Here is a 20,054-nt window from a genome sequence, read left to right as displayed (position 1 = left end):
TTTTTTACATCCAGTAGGACCAGCTCTTGCGATTATCATCAGTTAGAGGAAACCAATATACCACAGTGGGCAACGTGACATCGCCAAGTTGCTAAGAATTCTAGGGATTTTCTTTCTTCTCTAGTCATTGTCACAGCCAATGTCTTCTTTTTTTTTTTTAAGCTCTTTATTGGAATATAATTGCTTTACACTCTTGTACCAGCTTATGAGGTACACCAAAGTGAATCAGCTGTATTTATACACATATCCCCATATCCCCTCCCTCCTGCGACTCCCCCCCACCCTCCCCATCCCAGCCCTCCAAGGCATCACCCATCCTCAAGTTGATCTCCCTTTGTCATACAGCAACTTCCCACTAGCTGTCTATTTTACAGTTGGTCAATGTCTCCTGGAAAGACTTGTCTTCATTTCATTGCCATATTAGCTGGCTAAGAGTTTTCCGGTCAATTTGGTAAACTTTGGACTATCTTAGAATTTAATTAGCATAATAAAGCGGCCAAAGGAACCTACATGTACAAATGACCACATGTACAAATACACGTGAAATCAATGATCCAGGCTGACTGGGGTAGGTGGGCCAGTCCTCCTGTTAGTCTGGGGATGTGTGTGTGAGCTGTTTTTTTTTTTCATTTTGAAGGGTGAGCGCTGCTGGTGTGGGTAAATTTCCAAACTACCCTAGAGAACATAATCAGAAAATGCGTAGCAGGCACAGAGAGGAGTTACACAGCTGGCTGAAAAGGGAGCTAGAGGGAGACTGAATTGTTAAAGGAACTAGAATTGTTTCACATGCAAAACATGAAGCAGGGGCAAGAGAACTGGAAGAACCAAGGTGCTTCCAACCAACTTCTATGATTATCTCATTGAATCAGAGAAAATATGAGTTTCAACCACAGCTGAACCTAAAAAGGGGACACTTTTCGTTCAGCACCAGTCATTGCCATGCATTGATTTATAACAGTAGCTGGCATAAGGGTGGTGGCCAGACTGCTGGTGCGTGGGAGAAGCTTGCTCAGTCACCCGCTGTACTCCCTTCATTCTCTACCGTTCTTTCTCCTGTGCAAGCATCTAGGTAAAGACAGAAAACAAAGTGGCTGTTTGGAAAGTCAGCTTCCACCCAAAGATCAGAAAAATTTTAAAATGTCAAGTGAGCTTAGATGTTGGTCTTGCCGCTTGGGGGCATTTTTTTCTACCCATGGGGCAGTCATGAGGGCCCTGACCTGCTCCATGAAATCCACTTCAAAAGCTGGAGCTAGAGGACTTCCCTGGTGGCGCAGTGGTTAAGAATCCACCTGCCAATGCAGGGGACTCAGGTTGGAGAAGACACACTGGTCCAGGAAGATCCCACATGCCTTGGAACAACTGAGCCCATGGGCCACAACTACTAAGCCTGTACTCTAGAGCCCATGCACGGCAACTACTGAAGCCTGTGCTCTCTAGGGCCCGTGTGCCACAACTACTGAGCCTGCGTGCTACAACTACTGAGCCTGCAGGCCTCGAGCCCGTGCAACAAGAGAAGCCACCACAATGAGAAGTCCCCGCACCACAATGAAGAGTAGCCCCCGCTCACCGCAACTAGAGAAAGCCTGCACGCAGCAGCAAAGACCCAATGCAGCCCCCCCAAAAAAAAATTAAAAAAAAAAAAAGCTGGAGCTATCTTTCAAATAGACTTTTCTAGCTTCCTAATAGCCCAACTGTAGATTTATCATGAGAGAAGTTTTCTACAAACTTTTCTGAATATATTTTTATTTTCACTTTGTTGGCTTGGGAGCAGTGTGTAAACACTAAATGATCTCCCCCCTTCATCTATATGTTGACCACTTAGAAACACAGACTAGGAGACATCCAAAATGAATAAATATCCCCTGCTGTTTAAGTAGCCAGCCTTCACACTGATTCAGAAACCACCTAGGCGAGTACTCTGAGTCCCCGTGTGATTCTGGGCATGTCGCTGACCTCACTTCAGGCTGAAGTGAAGTTAATGTTTTTCTCTGCCATCAACTCACAGCAGTGCCTTGGGGATAGAAAAATGGATGTGGTAAAGTCCAGTGCAGATTTTTAAAATGCCGCAGGAAAAACCAGGTAAAAAAGCACTTGTCTTTTGTGAAATGCAGCTGCCGTGTTAGAGACCCACAGCACACTGTCTTCTTGGCTTGAGAACACACTCGTCGTCCGTCTTTCTAGAATTCAAAACCAAAGGTGATACAACATGGTGGAAGGTTTTAAGAAAGGAAGCAGAGTGTCCTTTTTAGACCCATGAGGCAAATCCTGTTCTTTTCTGATGTCTCTGGCAAGAAAACGTGGTCCATGTAAAGATGTTTTATTGCGGATGCTACCAGAAAGAGAGCTCGGTGTTCACATCACAAAAATGTGTCTTCAAGATGCAATTTGACCACGAAAAGTGAGCTGGACCAGGCTTTCCTAAAGGATGCTTTGGCCACTGGTGTCATTATATTATAGGCTTTGGGAGGGGGCCCTGGCTGCATCTTTTGTCCCTTCTCAACTGTCACTCCGTCCCTAAAACATGCATATTCATGCCCTGCGAGGTCTCTTTAGCAGGACGCACATGCACTCTGTGCTGAAGCGCCTGTCCCTGTTCGGAGGCCACCAGTTCCGTGTCCTTTGACAACACACGGTTGTCTGATGCGCCGGTTTTCAAGCAGTATCCACTCTGAAGCACCTTCCACCACTTCATGGACACATTTAATCAGAAGTCAGGCTGGCTGGGATTCTAGCCACACAGAAGCCAGATCTTCATCAATGAGGAATTGTCTAAAACGTCAGCAAGCAAAACTTAAGTGTTCGTTTTTTCTTGACGGGAAGACCATGCTACACACAAAACCCCACAGATGCAGGAAACCGGGAAATGGCCTTTGCCACGGATACGCCCCGAAGAGGTGAGTGAGGTGCCAGCAGGCCTTCCTGGTGAACGGAAGGAAGCAGTAGGATGCAGGGGTGCATTCCCAAGTCACCCTCTAAAGTTTCAGGCTGCCCCTCAGATGTGGGAATGTGCTTTGCAGTGACTAGCAGAGGTGGATGGAAAAGTTTAAAGGGTGTTTGGGTTTCTGGCTGGCTGGTTGGTTGGTTCTTTGTTCTCGCCAAAATAGCCATCTGGTTTGGGAGACATAACTTAGAAAAAAACAATGCCTTTCTCCAGATTAAGGCTCTCTTGGATTCTCATGGAAACTTTGGGGAACCAGACATTTCATTTGCTTATTATTCTTTCATTAAGTTATCCAACAAACTTCATGGAGCACCTATGATGTACCAAAGTGCTGTGTTGAGTGCTGGGGGTACAGCGTGGAGGAGGCCCAAACCCTGCCTTCAGGAGCCTCCAGCCTGTACTCCGTGCAGGTTCTGCAGGTGTGGTTTCAGGTGAATTTGCCCAACTGGACCACCCATTCTGAACATCACATTCGGAGACAAGTGATTTCTTGAACTCATCAATAACCAGTTCTCACCAATGATGCTGTCTAGATATAAGCGATTCCTGTGACCTATTTTCAAAGACTTCATTTAAAAATACACTTGGAAAACAAAACGGCGGGCTTTTTAATTCTAAAATGAGGTGCTGTTACTCGGCTCTCATATGTGTTTGTGTGTCTACAGCAGCAGAGCAGGAAAGGGGAGGTTGAGGGGAGACCCGCTGGGGACCCTTCAGTTCATTATCTCAGGATCCTAATCCCTCTTCTCTGCATTTGAGAGGCTTAAGAGGCCGTCACCCACAAGAGGCCAGGAGGCAAATCCAGCTGTAATGGCTTCATGTGGTGTAATCAGATAGACTTGTTTTTCTAGAGGAGAAAAAGCCTTGCAGGTAATGAGACTGGGCAGAGCCTGGATGTGGAGGTAAAAGCCCAGTCTTGAAATGACCCCACTGACATTTGCCATGGGCTCTGGCCAGTCACCTTATGTCTCTGGGCTGCAGTGTCCTCACTTGTGAAATGAGGGCATCGTGCTGGGTGAAACCTGACGGCCCTTCTCATTCTCACCTCCTGTGATCTGTGGCAAAGGTGGCACCGGGCAGTGTGTTTTGTGATTTTAATTCATTGATTAGGCATTTCATCAGTGGCCAAAGTCGCTTCAATGCTGAGATCAGGATAATTATGGTGAAGCTTCAAGGTTAATAATGAACTAAAATAACTGAGCCATTTCACACCTCTGCCAGTGCTCTCCTTTCCAACTCTCAACAGGAGAACAAATAAACAGCAAACAGCAGTGAATTAATTCACAAGCAAAGGTTATTTTTGGCAACTAGAAAAGTTGGACACTTCTCTGTTTATACATACCTATTATATACATAAATACATGTATACATTTATAAGTGTGTATATATATGCTACTGTTTGTCATGAAATGTGCATATTCCCAAATAACAAAATTATGTAGCTAATATTTACTGAGCACATAGTATGTGCTGAACACTGTTGAAGATTTTAGTACATTTTTTATTTATTTTGGCTGCACCACGCGGCTTGCAGGATCTTAGTTCCCTGACCAGGGACTGAACCTGGGTCCCAGCAGTGAAAGCGCCGAGTCCTAACCACTAGACTGACAGGAAACTCCCGGTTTACATTATCAAAAACTTCTTCTTTTCATTAGTTTCTTCCGTTTCCAGTCTTAATAGCCACAATTGATTTCTCAAGATATGGAAGTTTATTGCAAACAATCTCATCTGGCAAGCATAACTGTTAGAGGGTAGAGAAACGATATTTCATAAAAAGGACTCCAATTTGTCTGAACTTTTGGGCAAAGCCTGGCTGGAAAGGCAGGCATTTGATCATGTTTATGTCTGGGGGTGCAGGTTCTGCCTCTATATAACTCTCTTTTGGAGAGAGAGGGTAAAGCTTGGAGTTTATGGAGAGTGGAAAACATTTTCCTCTCAAGCAAGATCAGAAAAAAAAAAACATCTCAGAAAGGCTCAAGGAAAATTTTCCTGGCAATGAAGGTTATATTTGATAAGTTACTATGATATTTCAATCACAGCTTCTGGAAACAGGTTATAAAGTAAATTTTCACCGAACTGAGACAATTCAAGTGTGGGTCTTTCTCTCCGGACCATACACACTCCATGGTGGTACTGAAACTTCGCGGGATCGCTAATTTCCATACTCTCTGCCCATGCAGCGCTTCCAAAGCAGTGATGAAACATGCAGTAGCATAAGGGATGTGTTTCATATTATGATGATTATAAGTCTACATGTTTTCCCAAAATGTACAAATATGAAATGTGCTATGTTCTACTCATACGCTTGCATGTGGAAAACAGAAATAAAAAGTGTTTACTTTGGCTCCAACAAATGTCATTCTCTTGCTTCGTGGCTTTTGATATCCTTCAGCCAAACCAAACATGCAGCTTCTCAAGATACCAGAATCTGCATTTAATACGAGTTTCTCACTCCCAGCCTCCCTTTCTCTCTCTCTCCCTCTCTCTCTTTTTTTAATGACTCCACTGTTAAGTAAGAAATGGGTAATGACAACTTTTCCAAAAGCTCCAGTAGTATTTGTTGCTGTTTCATAAGTAATTTAGGAAAGCAGCTGAAACACAGAGAAGCCAAATTATTTATTCCAGTATTCTTCTCTCCTGAAGAGCACGATGGTCTTCAATATTAATGTCTTCCTTACAAGTATAAGGTTAGGGAATTGAAGTCAGTGGGTTAAACTGATAAACAACTATGAAATGTTTTGAGGTGAATAGTTCATTCTGATTTTATCATCAAACCAAAATAGTGCTTCGTTTAATGCATGCGTTGTCTAAATATTTATCCAGTATGTGTTGATGTATTCTTAACGGTTGTAATACCTTCTTTAAACGATGCTCTTTGAGAGTCATATGCAGTGCGATTCAGTTCTTCTAAGTCAAATGCAAGCTTACCCATCACGAATTCAGTGACTACTGTGGTGTGGGCAGGACGGCCAGGACGGAGCAGTGCCCCCAGGAATGAAAAGCAGTGGTCAGAACCCCACCTCGCCTGAGCTGGTAATTTGGGCAGTTTACAGGTTAACTCAAAAACCATGGTTAGTAGAGACATGTCTGATGTGGATGTTGTCTGGGAGTTTGTGCACTGGGCAGTCAGAGTAAGTCAGAAGAGACACTGGTTCTAATGTTTCTCTTCAGCCAAACATGAAAGAGTTTAGGCAGAGGTCATTAAGCAAATGAATAACAAACAAAAGCATAGGAGACTTGCCTGGTTCAGTTATCACCTCCATAGGGCGCTCCACATAAAATCTGCACAGGTAACCCTGATTTCTCACCTGCTTGCCCAGGGAACATCTTGATTCAAGGAGTGTGAAAATACCTGAAGGTTCTCAGCTAAAACCTGAAGTCCTCTTCATAAATGAGCATCACCTCTTCCCATGTTTTCTGGCATTGGGGACACTAATGTCATCCTCCTGACTCCTGTGGAATTTTTCTGGACCCTGTCCCTTACTGTCCATTTCAACTGCCACACTCTGATCCAGCCTCCCAGCTCCAGCCGCCCTGGACAGCAGCAGGACACCCTGCCTACGTCGTCATTTCTAACACTGCCCACCTCCTGCTTCAGAACGGACAGTGGCTTCTGCTTGCGTTAGCGACTGTGCCCTCCCTGTGACCCCTTGCTGTCTCCAAAGGCTGAGTGCCTCTTCTATTCCTGAGCTAATCTATTTATTATCTCCCTCTGTGCTCGCCTTATAAATCCTGAGCCCAAGCCTTACCATTTGCTAGTTTCCTCCCAAATTTGCATTTCTTTCCCCCCCACCTCCCCCATCTCCTTAAGCCACGCCCACTGTGCCTTTTGCATTTAAAACTATATTGGTTTGTATCTTCTCTTGGGGGCACATCTGTGATGGGGGCATAAGGTTTTTATTTTTGAGGTTTTTTTGTGTGTGTGTGTTTTTAATTTTTATTGGTGTATAATTGATTTACAATGTTGTGCTAGTTTCAGGTGTACAGCAAAGTGAATCAGTTATACATGCACATATACCCATTCTTTTTTAGATTCTTTCCTCATATAGGCCATTACAGAGTATTAAGTAGAGTTCCCTGTGCTATATATTAGGTCCTTAGTAGTAATTTATTTTATATATAGCAGTGTGTATGTGTCAATCCCAATGGGTTAGGGTTAGGGTTAGGGTTAGGGTTAGGGTTAGGGTTAGGGTTAGGGTTAGGGTTAGGGTTAGGGTTTAGGTTAGGTTATGGGCATAAGGTCTTGAGCAGCCTCTCCCACTCCCCCTGGAAGAGTAAGTAGCCAGTGCGTGGATGAAGGCACACATGAACGAATGCTGGGATGGTACAGGCTGCTGCGGTACTAAAGTGCCATTGCTTTTTGGTATAAAAACAGCTAGGAATATTTTTCCAGCACACAATAAAGAAAATGCAATAGTGAAGCAAAAGAATATATCTTAAGATTACGGAGAGTGCAGTAGGAACTACTTTTTTTTTTCTCCCTCGTTTGGGATTACTTTTTAAATGATGTTTGGAAATAGAAGAAGTTGAAAAGACAATGGAGAAATGAATGTGACTAATATCTCCCAGCAGACAAGGAAGGGAATATAAATTTGTGATGGGAGATATCAAACCGCCGCCTTCACACACCCACGCACTGTGTGATTTTTGAGTAGGATTAGAAAAGTCAAATTCCATGGCCCCAGAATAGTAGGCACAACCAACTGATGAATAGGATAGTCCAAAAGACAGCTCCCAACTGCCCATCGGCCCTACCCCAAATAAAGTAACTTCGAGAAATAATTCTTCTTCAAATTGAATTATCTATGCAAAGGATTCTTTACTAATAATCTACATCAGGGTTTGGCAAACTGTCCATGGGCCAAATCCAGCCCACCTCTGGTTTTGAAAACTAAAGTTTTCTTGGAACACAGCCCACCCCTTCATTTTTGTATTGTCCATGGCTGCATCCCACTATAAAGGCCCAGTTGAGTAGCTGTGACCGAGACCCTGTGACCCACAAAATAAAAAATGGCCCCTCAGGGGAAACGTTTGCCGGTGCTTGACCTACATGAGCTAAGGATATAGTAACTTGGTCAGAAGTGCCATTAACTTGCTTTCTCCAATGGGAATGTAATATGGTTGGATATATTATTTTCTGAAATAAGTGAAGGATTCAGGCCTCCCATTCTTCCCACCAGGGGCAGACCTGGGGCCTGGAATCCAGTTGGCTGGCTAAGGGAGCAGTAACCTCTGGTTACCAAGTAGAGTAACCAACTTGTCCCGGTTTTCTGGGGACTGTCATGGTTTTAAAACTGAGTCCCATGTTCTGGGCAAACCAGGACAGTTGACCACTCTGGCATGTAGCAGATAGCTTATAGGGTCTGGGGCAGACTGACTTGGGTTCAAATCCCACTTTTGTGACTTCATGCTGTGCAGCCTTGAGTAAGTTTCTTAATCTCTCTGAACTTCAATTACCCTATCTACGAATTGGGACTGATTCTATTTTGAGGAGATTTTGTAAGGATTGAAGGAAATTATGCATGGAAAGAGCCTAGCACAGAATAGGCACTTAATATTCATTCCTTTCCTACCCTTTAGACCATTATGAGCTAATTTTTTTACCCAATCTTTAGCCAAAATTCCTTTTTTCATAAAATTATCAGAAGGAAAATTTTAAAATACTGTTCTTATGCCCTCTATTTTCTAATGATGTCATTTCTTTGCGCCTTACAAATAAATACCTAAATTAACACATAACTTGTACTGCAGTGGGGGAAGTAGCCCATTCATGTAAAATTGCCTGATTTTCAACTTGCTAACTATTTTATCTTTTAAACATGGACACTTGGAGGCAAGTGGTGATTGAATTTTGTTTTGTCTAGCTATGGATATATCCCAGGAAGGTCTGCTGTGCCCAGCTATTAAAGTAGCTGGTGATAGGAGCTCCCTGGTGGTCCAGTGGTTAGCACTTGGGGCTTTCACTGCAGGGCCCAGGTTCAATCCCTGGTCTAAGATCCCATAAGCCGAGCATGGGGCGCAGCTGGGCAAAAAAAAAAGTAGCTTGTGATGCCTCAGGTCCATGACCAGATTCAGAACTTCTGGGCAACGGGGTTCAGGGGCTTTTTCTGACCCAGCATTTTGTGCCTCTAACAGAAAATGTGGACAGGAAGTTGATAGAGGCTGTGAGTGCCGCCTCACTCGTGGTGCATCTGATGAATCACTGTGACCCAAGCGCTAAGTGGACCAACAGGCTCATTAATTTTTTAAAAAGGTTAATAATACACAGGCAGCAGTGTCCAAATCTGATAGCAACCTACATGCTGTCAAAAGTCCCCAGGACAAGATCAAAGGGATGAGACAACATTAATCTCATCCCAACTATCAGCATTTTGATTTAACATCCTGTTGGTTAGCAAATGTGCTGGATGGAATTAAATAATGTGGACTCCTGTAGTAGTTTATATTCCCAATTACACTTAAAATTCTAGTTGGTCCCCAACAAATTCAATTTCCTTTAGCCTGTAGCTATAGGACTTTGAGAAATCAAATTTTTTACTAAATAACTTAGTTAAATCAATCCAAAACTATCAGCATTTAAGTTTATTATTTATTTGTTTTTTTATTTATTGGCTGCATTGGGTTATCCTTGCGCGGGGGCTTTCTCTAGTTGCGGCAAGTGGGGGCTACTCTTTGTTGCAGTGCACAGGCTTCTCGTTGTTGAGGAGCATGGGCTCTAGGCTCGCAGGCTTCAGTAGTTGTGGCACATGAGCTCAATAGTTGTGGCTCATGGGCTCTACAGCTCAGGCTCAGTAGTACTGGTATATGGGCTCAGTTGCGCCGCAGCATGTGGGATCTTCCCAAAACCAGGGATAGAACCTTGTCCCCTGTATTGGCAGGCGGATTCTTAACCACTGTGCCACCAAGGAAATCCCTCAGCATTTTAAGTTAATATCCAGTTTCTTAGCAAATGTACAAAATGGAATTAATGTGAACTTCTGTTGCAATGTATAATCTAAAAAGTTCCAAATACCTACACAATCATAGCTGATTTCCAACAAATTCAGTTTACTTGAGCTGTGGCCATGTGTGATTTTAATGAATCAAACTTTTTAACCAAACTAATTGGTCAAATCAGTCAAAACATAAATTCAGTGAGAATATGTCAGTTGAGTGGCTGATTTGAACGGCTAATACAGCAAAATGAGTCAAGTTATTAGCTCAGAATACAGACTGCTTTAATTTTATTTGAACTTTAAACATCTGCTTGCCTTTTTGATTGGGGCAACACCAAAAAGCACTGGTTTCCAAACTTGGCTATACATCAGAATCACCTGGGAGCTTTCAAACCTTCCAAAGCCCAGGCCACACCCCGGATCAGTTAAATCAGAATCCCTGTGTGTGAGACCCGGGCATCAGTCCCTTTGTACCTTCCCCAGGTGATTGGGAACCACTGGCATGAAGTTCAAATAATTAGGAATGAAGCCACTATAGTATGTTTTGTGTTAACTATGTATTTGGGCTGCTCTGGGTCTTAGTTGCAGCAGGCGGTTCTTGTTGTGGCATGCACGCAGGATCTAGCTCCCCCACCAGGGATCGAACCCAGGGCCCCTGCACTGGGAGCTTGAAGTCTTACCCACTGGAACTCCAGGGAAATCCCAGTATGTTTTGTATTAAGGTGGAAGCCCAAATTGGAGGAGAAAGGAATGAGAGCCTGTAATAACATAATAGTAATTATAATAAGCTAGTCATTTATTATATGATCTGTTATTGTTATGTAAAAAGTAATAGCTCACTGTTTATTAAGTTCTAACCAAGTGCCAAGCATTGTACTAGATTTTACATGGATTATTTTATTAAATTCTCACACATGGCCGTGAAGCCTTATGAAGTCACTTATTGTGTGCATTTTACAAATGGGGAAATCTAGGCACCGGAGGTTAAGTATTTGTCTAAGGACACGCATCCAGCAAGTGGTCAGGTAGGGGCCGCCACAAAGCAGTGTGAGTCCAAAGCCTGTGCCTGAACTATTTTTGAAAATCAGTGACTTGAAACTCAGGGTTTTATAGGTCTTTGGACTTCACACTCTTCTTTCTTTGGGGCATTGTTTTGTTTTTTTGTTGTTGTTGTTCCACTTTTCTTGGTTTCTGGATGGAAAGGCCTCACCAATGCGCACACAAAAGCAATTTCTGAGGCCCCTGGGAGAGAGGCCGGCCTGGCTCTATGCATATAATAGGCAGAGGAGTTAAGACTCCGCATCAAGAGCTCCTTCTCTCTCCAAGGAGCTTCTGGCAGACTGAAAGCACTCTCCCACAGCAGAAAGGAACCCTGAAACAAAACCCCCACCTGAGGGAAAGAGACATATTTGCTAAAGCAAGTTTAAAATTTAATTGAAACAGAGTAAGAATATAATGGGGCTTCCCATTCACTGCAAATCTTGTTATTTCACAAGATTTTCCGTGTTGACCTGTCAACACTGTATGGGTTTGTTTTAAAAGTGTGTTTGGATTTGTTTGTTTGTTTGTTTTGAGGGAGGCCTCCTCAGTAACACTATTCAGCACCAGCTGAATCTTAACATTCAGCCTGATAAACATTGTTGGTTGCACAGTGAAAAAATAAAAAGAAGAAAGATGAAAATACAATATAATGTCACGGTCATCTGCAGCCGTTTCCTGTGACAATTATGGCACTCATTTCTGACTTGTGTCTTGTCTCCTTCACACATAAAAGCTGAGAGAGGCGCTAACACTGCCCCGAGAAGCTCCCCTAGGACCAAGGCCGACCGTCAGAGCAGAATCTGGGCCAGTCTCCGCAGTTGTGCTTTTTAAAATTTTTTTCAGCCCACTTACCTCAGTAGAGCAGTTTTTCTCCTTCCGAGGACTGGCCCACCCCAGCACCAGCTGGGTGGGGCCCGGGCTCGGGCTCTGGCTCTGCCTGCCGCCCCCAGGTCGCTTCCCAGGGTGGTACCCTGCCTGCAGCGTGCGCTGGGCTCCAGCCACCCTGCCAGGCCACCTTGACCTTGGAGAGAACCGGAACTCCCCTCCCACACCAGGCAGGGGCTGGGGGGAAGTGACCCCTGTCCGGGTGGAAGGCTGAGTCGCAGCAGCCCCGTGCTGCTGGCTACGCCCCCATCAGACGTGCGCCCACCTTCCAGAAGGGTGAGGGCCCTGGGCGCCAACTGCGTTCTACTTCCTCAGCATCACCGCTCACTTCCCTTTGGGGAGAACTGCCCGGGGCTGGGGGCGACCAGGACCCCATCCCTGTGCTGACTGCGTGTGGACAGAGCAAGGGGTCCGTTTTAATTTCCTTTTGGGTTTCTTTCTTTAAAGACGAACTTGCAGGAATTCCCTGGCGGTCCAGTGGTTAGCACTCCGCGCTTTCACGCTTTCACTGCCGAGGGCCCTGGTTCGACGATCCCTGCTGGGGGCAACGAAGATCCCCACACGCCACAGTGGGGCCAAAAAAAAAAAAAAAAAAACACGACCTTGCCAGGGTGCTTTCTAAATAAGACCTATGTTTGCAAGTTTAGGAGTGTGGCCAGAGGAGAATGTGAGTCTTGTAACCAGCAGGAAGCTCAGGAGAAAAATATTTTAAGGAGATGATGTCAAAAGACTGAACAAATCCCAAGGGAAAGACCAGGCACCGAGACCCCGGCGGGGCTGGGCTGGCTTCCCGGTCCCCGAGGGAAGTAGCAAACGTTTCAGGGCCCGCGATCCGATCGTGGCTCCTCCACCACCGCGTGCGCACCAGTGAGGGAGCAAAGGGCACTCCCCGCACGGGCGACTTGGCCTCAGTGCGCGCGGGAGGCCGGGCCCGCGTGGCGGCGGCTGGCGCGCATCCCGGTGGCTCCCGGCCGCAGCTGGCCGTGCTATTTGCAGCCTCCACATCCTGAGAGCCGAGACCAGGCCTCTCCCTGGAGCGACTGGGAAAACGCGAGACCCGGCAGGGCCTTCCCTGATGGGGGAGAGGCCAGGAAGTTGGGAAATAGCGACCCGCACGGTCCCAAGGAGCTGCTTCTGGGGCTGCCAGGAGGGTGTCCCTGAGCCTCAGCAGCCCCCACGCCTCGTCGGGGCCCCTGAAAGAGGGTGAGCAGACGGGCCGCTAACCGAGCTGGAAAATGAGCGAACTTCCTGCTGCATCTCCTGGAAAGAGGCCTTTCCAGACGGTCCCCCGCGTCGTCCATCTCCATCACATCACGTCACCCTGAGCAGCATCCGAGATACTCTTTCTTATGCGTTTGTTTACTTGTTCATTGTTTGCCTCCTCCAGGAACACACAGACTTCTAGAAACTCGTGAGCGGGGCGCTGGGTCTGTCCTGTGGATCGCTGGTCTCCAGCGCCAAGCAGGGTGCCTGGTTCCTTTGCAAGTGAATGAACGGTCCTGAGAGAGAATCGGTCAGCTTATCAGTCAAGGAGCTGGATTTCTCAGCTTTCCATCCTGAAAAGGTGTTGTCATCAACCCGTGGAGAGAAACTGGATTTATCTAGGGGGTAAGGAAATTCATTCTCCCTGGCTTTATATATTTTCCAACCCACAGTGTTGGATCTGCTAAATATTAGTGGTCTTTAGTTTCTTTATGTGGTGCATGCCACTTGTCACTATGTAATCTATGTCATTTAAAGATGGTTAAATTATAGGGTAACTAGAAAGTGACAATAATAAAATCTTAAGCACAATCATTTAGAGAAAGATCTCCCCCTAAAACTTGGTTAAAATAAATTTGAGAACGGCACCGTTCAACTCATTCAACACATTTGACTTTGTGACAGATCCTATGTAGTCTGCTGTATTTAATAAGAATTCAGCCCATAAAGGCAGATTTAATGACATTAATGAAATTACCTTTATGTATTAATGGAATGGAAGGAGTCTTAACTCTAAAAGCAAATGTTCTCTAAACCCTAAATATTTTATACCCAAGAAAATCTGCTGAAAAGCAAAAGCTTGTCAAAAGTGACAGTTCTATCTGATAATGATATCCATATCTGGAGATACTGTGAAAATGATGATATTCAGTGGACAAATTAGTGTCCATTCTTCCCAAGATCTCAGAGTTCATAACTTACTTCCCTATAATTATAATGAAATGTCCCCATTTTGTGCTAGCGTTATCCCAAATCCCTCCGGGCAACTGGGAGGTAGGGTATGTCAACCTAAATTTCTAGAAATGACTTGCGTCCTATTCAGTACTAGAACCCACGTATTAGAATGTGTAGTTTACCACAAATTAGAAAAGGAATTCACTCACGAAGCACTTATCTATGAGCCCCTACACAGGGGAGCCAGCAGTCAACTAGACCTCCTGGAGCTGACAGCCCTGCTAGAAAACCGTTACCCCATCATCTGAGCAGAGTGGCAAACAATTATACAACTTGACCCGCATTTTGACTCCCTCCCTGCTTTTTTAATAGAAAGTGGAAAATAGAAATCTTGTGCAAAAGGACTTGGCTTGAAGGTAACGTGTCTAGAGATAGGGAACTGGGAATCCAGTCCTACTGCCTACAGAATTTTGGAAATTAGAAAAGAAAGAATTCTGGGCAGGAGGTTGTTGGGGAGGGGTGTGTAGGCTGTATACTACAACCCCATTGGAGAGCTCTGTGGAATGTGCACCAACTCTAGAGGTGTCGGAGGGTTTTTTTGTTTTGTTTCGTTTTTTAAATATTTATTTATTTGGCTTTGTGGGGCCTTAGTCATGTGGGATCTTCTGGTTGCAGCATGCAGACTCTTGAGTTGTGGCATGAGGGATCTAGTTCCCCGACCGGGGATGCAACCTGGGCTCCTTGCCTTAGGAGCATGGAGTCTCACCCACTGGACGGCCACCGGGGAAGTCCCAGGAGGTGTCAGAGGTTCTGACTAGCTCTCTTCAGTGGCCATGGGTGCCCTGTTTCACTGGAGATTTGGATCAGGAGAGGAAGGATCTAGCAGGATGGGCAGAACCTACCTGAGAGGAAAGGAGAGACTGCGGTCAGCCTCATTGTAGAATTTACACATCAGGGGACATCTTGTTACCCAGGGGGTTGTTCCATACCTTGGACTCTCTGTCAAGGAGAAGACATGGGAGTGTCCTATTTTTATCATCTTATCATATGTTAGAAGTCATGCTAACCAGTTAGGTAGTGGGACACTACACACAGTAAAATCGTATGCTGAATGGTATCATATCATATACTTGTAGCAGCCACATTTTGATGAATACAATTTCTTTTAAAATCCTTTTATAAAAAATTGAAAGACTTCTTTGTACTGGGTGAAGACTTAGATTTCAAGCCTAATCTTGATCAGCTTTATCATGAATACATTTTGCTAGTTGATTCCTTAAAAAAATCTTTCTCAGACTCTCTCCTTTTAACTCTCTGAAGTGAAACCAGATGGGTTTTATTTTATGTTTTTAGTTAAAATTGGATCCTGGGAAAGAATCTGGAGTAGATGGTAAGAAGATGACTGTCATCTGACAATTTCCCTTACTTACCTAACTGCCTTCCTCCCTGGAATTAAAGAGACCAGAAACTTTATGGAGACCCACATTCACAAACCCTTGGGAGGAAGAGTAACAGTTTTAAGAATTCCTTTGTGTTTCCAGAAATTATTAATAGCTACTCCTCGTAGGTCTATAGCAGTGAAATCACAGCAAGCTGCCTATCTCTAGAAAAACAGCTTCCAGATTTCCTTTCCCTGGAATGTGCCTCCAGAGAGGCTGTTCCATTTCAAAGGAGGTGCTTTGATTGCGCACTCCGTAGGTCTCTCAATAAGGCAATGTCAACAGTGGTAAACGAAGTTCCCTAGAACTTGAACTTTGGGCCTGTTACCCTGCCATCCATGCTGGCTGCCATGTTTGGCCCAAGTATTGTCCCCTAACTTGCCAAAGTGTGACTAGAACATGATCAGACTCCCAAACAATATCCCAGGCTCCTGGGCAAGTCCACTTACTTATCACATGCTTTACTCTCGGTCTACAGATTTAAATTAAAAAAGTAAAGCACTTATTAAACTCTGACATCAGCATTTATTCATTTTTTGGGTCATCCTTTTGTCCTATTTGGTGGTAGAGGCATGAAAGCTAATAAAGATATATTCTGAGGTTAACGTCTGTTTGCACTAAAACTTTCTTAATAATTTTCCCATATGAAAAAAGAGATATTTATAATAAAACAAAATTCAAGTGTTTTTATGATTTTGTAAGTGAAGTTTTAAACATTATTGTTATTAATAACAGCCTAGTGGGACTTCCCTGGTGGCGCAGTGGTTAAGAATCTGCCTGCCAATGCAGGGGGCACGGGTTTGATCCCCGATCTGGGAAGATCCCACATGCCACGGAGCAACTAAGCTCGTGCACCACAACTATTGAGGCTGTGTGCTACAACTACTGAAGCCCGCGAGCTAAGAGCCCGTGCTCTGCAACAAGGGAAGCCACGGCAATGAGAAGCCTGTGCACTGCAATGAAGAGTAGCCCGTGCTCACCACATCTAAAGAAAGCCCAACAAAGCCAATAAATTAATTAATTAATTAAAAAAATTCTCTTTAAAAAAAAATAATAGCCTACTAAGACTCCTTGGTTTTAAAGGTGAGAAAAAGTTAGATTTGGCCTAAAAATGAATACATAGCAAAAAACAGCAATAATAAAACTGCATCTCTGTTGTTTTTTCCAAGTCAGTTTGATTCTTAAGTATAATTCTTTAAAAGCCCTCAAGACCCTAACATTAAAAAAAAAAAACTTTAAGTATTATATTTACAATAACATCTCTTATCTAATTTTAAAAAATAAAATCAGTTTTATTTCTAATGGTTCATTATAATCATCTGTAGAAGCTCAGAATATACAAATTCATGACATAACATTTTACAATGTTGACTTCTAAATTTAGGTCCTTAAAAAAAATGAGAAATTTACACTGCTTTTCAGGTTTGATCTATATAGTGTAAAATCCAATACCCATCAATGTATGAAATAGGTTCCTATGGAACTGACTAGAAGATAAGTTTTTTTTATAATTAATTCAATTTCACGTAGACCTGTTGGCTACCATTCAGTAACACATGTACTCCCCAGAAGACCTATTGACCTGTGTCTTGGTCTTAAATCATATGTGAAAACACAGTTAACTGTATTTAAAGAAAAAAATTCTGATAGAAATGACTAAGTTTTGGAAATGATGTAATTATTATGAAGAGCAATGATACAATGAAATGAAAAGCAAGAAAATTCTAATGCTTTTGCAATATTTCCAAAGTTTTTTCACCCATTCCAATTGGTCTACATGTTCTCTTTTTGCAGTGCTGCAATTACGTGAATATAAAAGCTCTTTCTGTTAATCTTCAACCTGAAAAGTAGTAAAATAACAGAAGCATAAAGGGGAATGGACATTTCAACCCAATGGCTCTCCAGGTTTCTCAGGCTTTTCATCTGCTCGCTTTTGAAGGTTTACCCCTTTCACAATTCCCCCACTGCTACAGGCTTGAACCTCTCTGGAATCTTAGAAATCATGACCCTGCATATCCCTCATATGTAAAATTGTCTCAGTAGCCTTTTAAAAAGTTATTACATTTTGGTGAAAACTTGCTGAAGGCAGCTTGGTAAAACTCACCAAATTCATCGTTTCACTTCACTCAAAAACTCAAAAATTGACTGCAAATTCAGCCATTTCATTTTGGGGAATATATTTATAACCTAACAAAATAATCATGGACAGAAAAGTATGGGTATAAGGAAAGGCTAGTCATCTTAGCCTTATTCATAATAGTAAAAAAAATCAATAAATAACAAGTTCCTACTATAGAGCGCAAGGAACTATATTCAATATCCTGTGATAAACCACAGTGGAAAAGAATATGAAAAAGAAGGTATATATACATATAACTGAGTCACTTTGCTGTACAGCAGAAATTAACATAATATTGTAAATCAACTATACATCAATAAAAATAATTAAAAAATCAGAAACTACACGAATGTCTAGTAAGATGGGATTGACTAGATAATTTATGGTATTTTACATTTATTCAGTGGAATACCATGCAGGCAGTAAAAATGATGCAGTGCAGAGCAAAATAGGAATATATGATGACATAAAGTTTTGTTTAAGGTAGACTATTAGCAGTAAAAGTAGTTTTCAAATAGAGTGTTTGTAAATATATTGCCATTTCTTGTAAAACAAATATATATATACAACAACCAAAAGACAACCCAATTTAAAAATTGGCAAAGGACTTGAATTAGTTATCCAAAGAAGGTATACAAATGACCAATAAGCACATGAAAAGATGCTCAATAGCATTAGTCATTACGGAAATATAAGTCAAAACTACAGTGAGATACCACTTCACACCCACTAGGATGGCAATTATTATTTTTTTAATAAATTTATTTATTTATTTATTGGCTGCGTTGGGTCTTTGTTGCTGCACACGGGCTTTCTCTAGAGGTGAGTGGGGGCAGCTCTTTGTTGCGATGCGAGGGCTTCTCATTGAGGTGGCTTCTCTCGTTGCGGAACACAGGCTCTTATTGCACAGTCTTCAGTAGTTGTGGCTCCAGGGCTCTAGAGCACAGGCTCAGTAGTTGTGGTGCCTGGGCTTAGTTGCTCCACAGCATGTGGGATCCTCCCAGACCAGGCATTGAACCCGTGTGCCCTGCATTGGCAGGCAGATTCTTAACCACTGAGCCACCAGAGAAGTCCTGAGGATGGCTATTATTTAAAAACAAAAAAAGGAAAGTAGGAAGTATTGGTGAGATTGTGAAGAGATTAGAATGATTATACATTGCTAGAGGGAATGTAAAATGATTCAGCTGCTGTGGAAGAGTTCTCTTAGCCATCACGGCCCCTCAAAAAGTTAGAGAATTACCATATGATCCAGTAATTCCACTCCTAAATATGTACCCCCAAGGATTGAAAATAGGGATTCAAACAAATACGTGTATATGCATGTTCATAGCATCAGTAGTCATGTCCATCGATGAATGAATAAATGGTGATACATACATACAATGGAATACTATACAGCCACAAAAAAGGAATGAAATCCTGATACAAACCATAATGTGGATGAACCTTGAAAACGTCATGCTAAAAGAGTAAAGTCAGACAAAAAAGTCACATATTGTATGATTCCATTTATACGAAATGTCCACAACAGGTAAATCCATGGAGATGATGCAGATTGGTTGTTGCCAAGGGCTCAGGGGGAGGGGGAATTAATGGGTATAGGATTTCCTTTTGATGTGAAAACGTTTGGAACTAGAGGTGGTGGTTGCACAACACTGTGAATGTACTAAAAACCTGTGAATTGTTAATTTTAAAATGTTTAATTTTGGTATGTGAATCTCACTTCAGTTTAAAAAGTTATATATATACAAATATATAATTTATATATTAATCAAATATATGGATATATATAACATGTTACATATATAAAACTAGGATACACAATATGTTAATAGTTTTTCTGACTAATAGAATTGTAGATTTGTTGTTTTCCTGCCTATTTGTTTTCTTTCAATGAATGCAAACTTCATTCACAATAAGGGTAAACAAGTTTTTCAAAAGTGATTGCAGTGTATTGCAGTCCTTCCTTCTACTTCTGGAAGTTCATGCTGCAATTCTAAGCAGCACACATAAGCAGTACACATTCTTCTGGTGCTTCCCAGCCCTTTAGAATCAGTAACTTATCACTTTCTAAATGATTGGCAGTATTTTAGTTTTGTTTTGTCTACAAGTGCCCTGAGTCCAAGTAAACCAAAGGAGGAAGGCCAGAGAGGAACCACAGAGATAGCAGAGTGTGCTGACCTGCTTGAATATCCACAGTTGTAGTCAAGGCAGGAGAACCCAGGCGGGAAAGTGAGGGTTAGGGAGGAAGCTTTCCAGCCCCTGTTACTGTCCTTAGAGGGAAGGGGAAGGAACTCGCGAGTTTTCGCACCTGGTGTGAGCCTGGCACTGCTAGGTTGTTTTGATGCTGCTTTTGGTCCTTGAGTGAGACTCCAAATCTTTGATGGGCCTCTGCCCACTACTCTGTGAAAATGCATAGGCTGGGGACTTCCTAGGTGGCGCAGTGGTTAAGAATCCACTTGCCAATGCAGGGGACACGGGTTCAATCCCTGCTCCAGGAAGATCCGACATGCCACGGAGCAACTAAGCCCATGCGC

Source organism: Hippopotamus amphibius, chromosome 14, assembly GCF_030028045.1.
Source record: "Hippopotamus amphibius kiboko isolate mHipAmp2 chromosome 14, mHipAmp2.hap2, whole genome shotgun sequence".
Lineage (NCBI taxonomy): Eukaryota > Metazoa > Chordata > Mammalia > Artiodactyla > Hippopotamidae > Hippopotamus > Hippopotamus amphibius.
Note: the sequence above shows the minus strand (reverse complement) of the source record.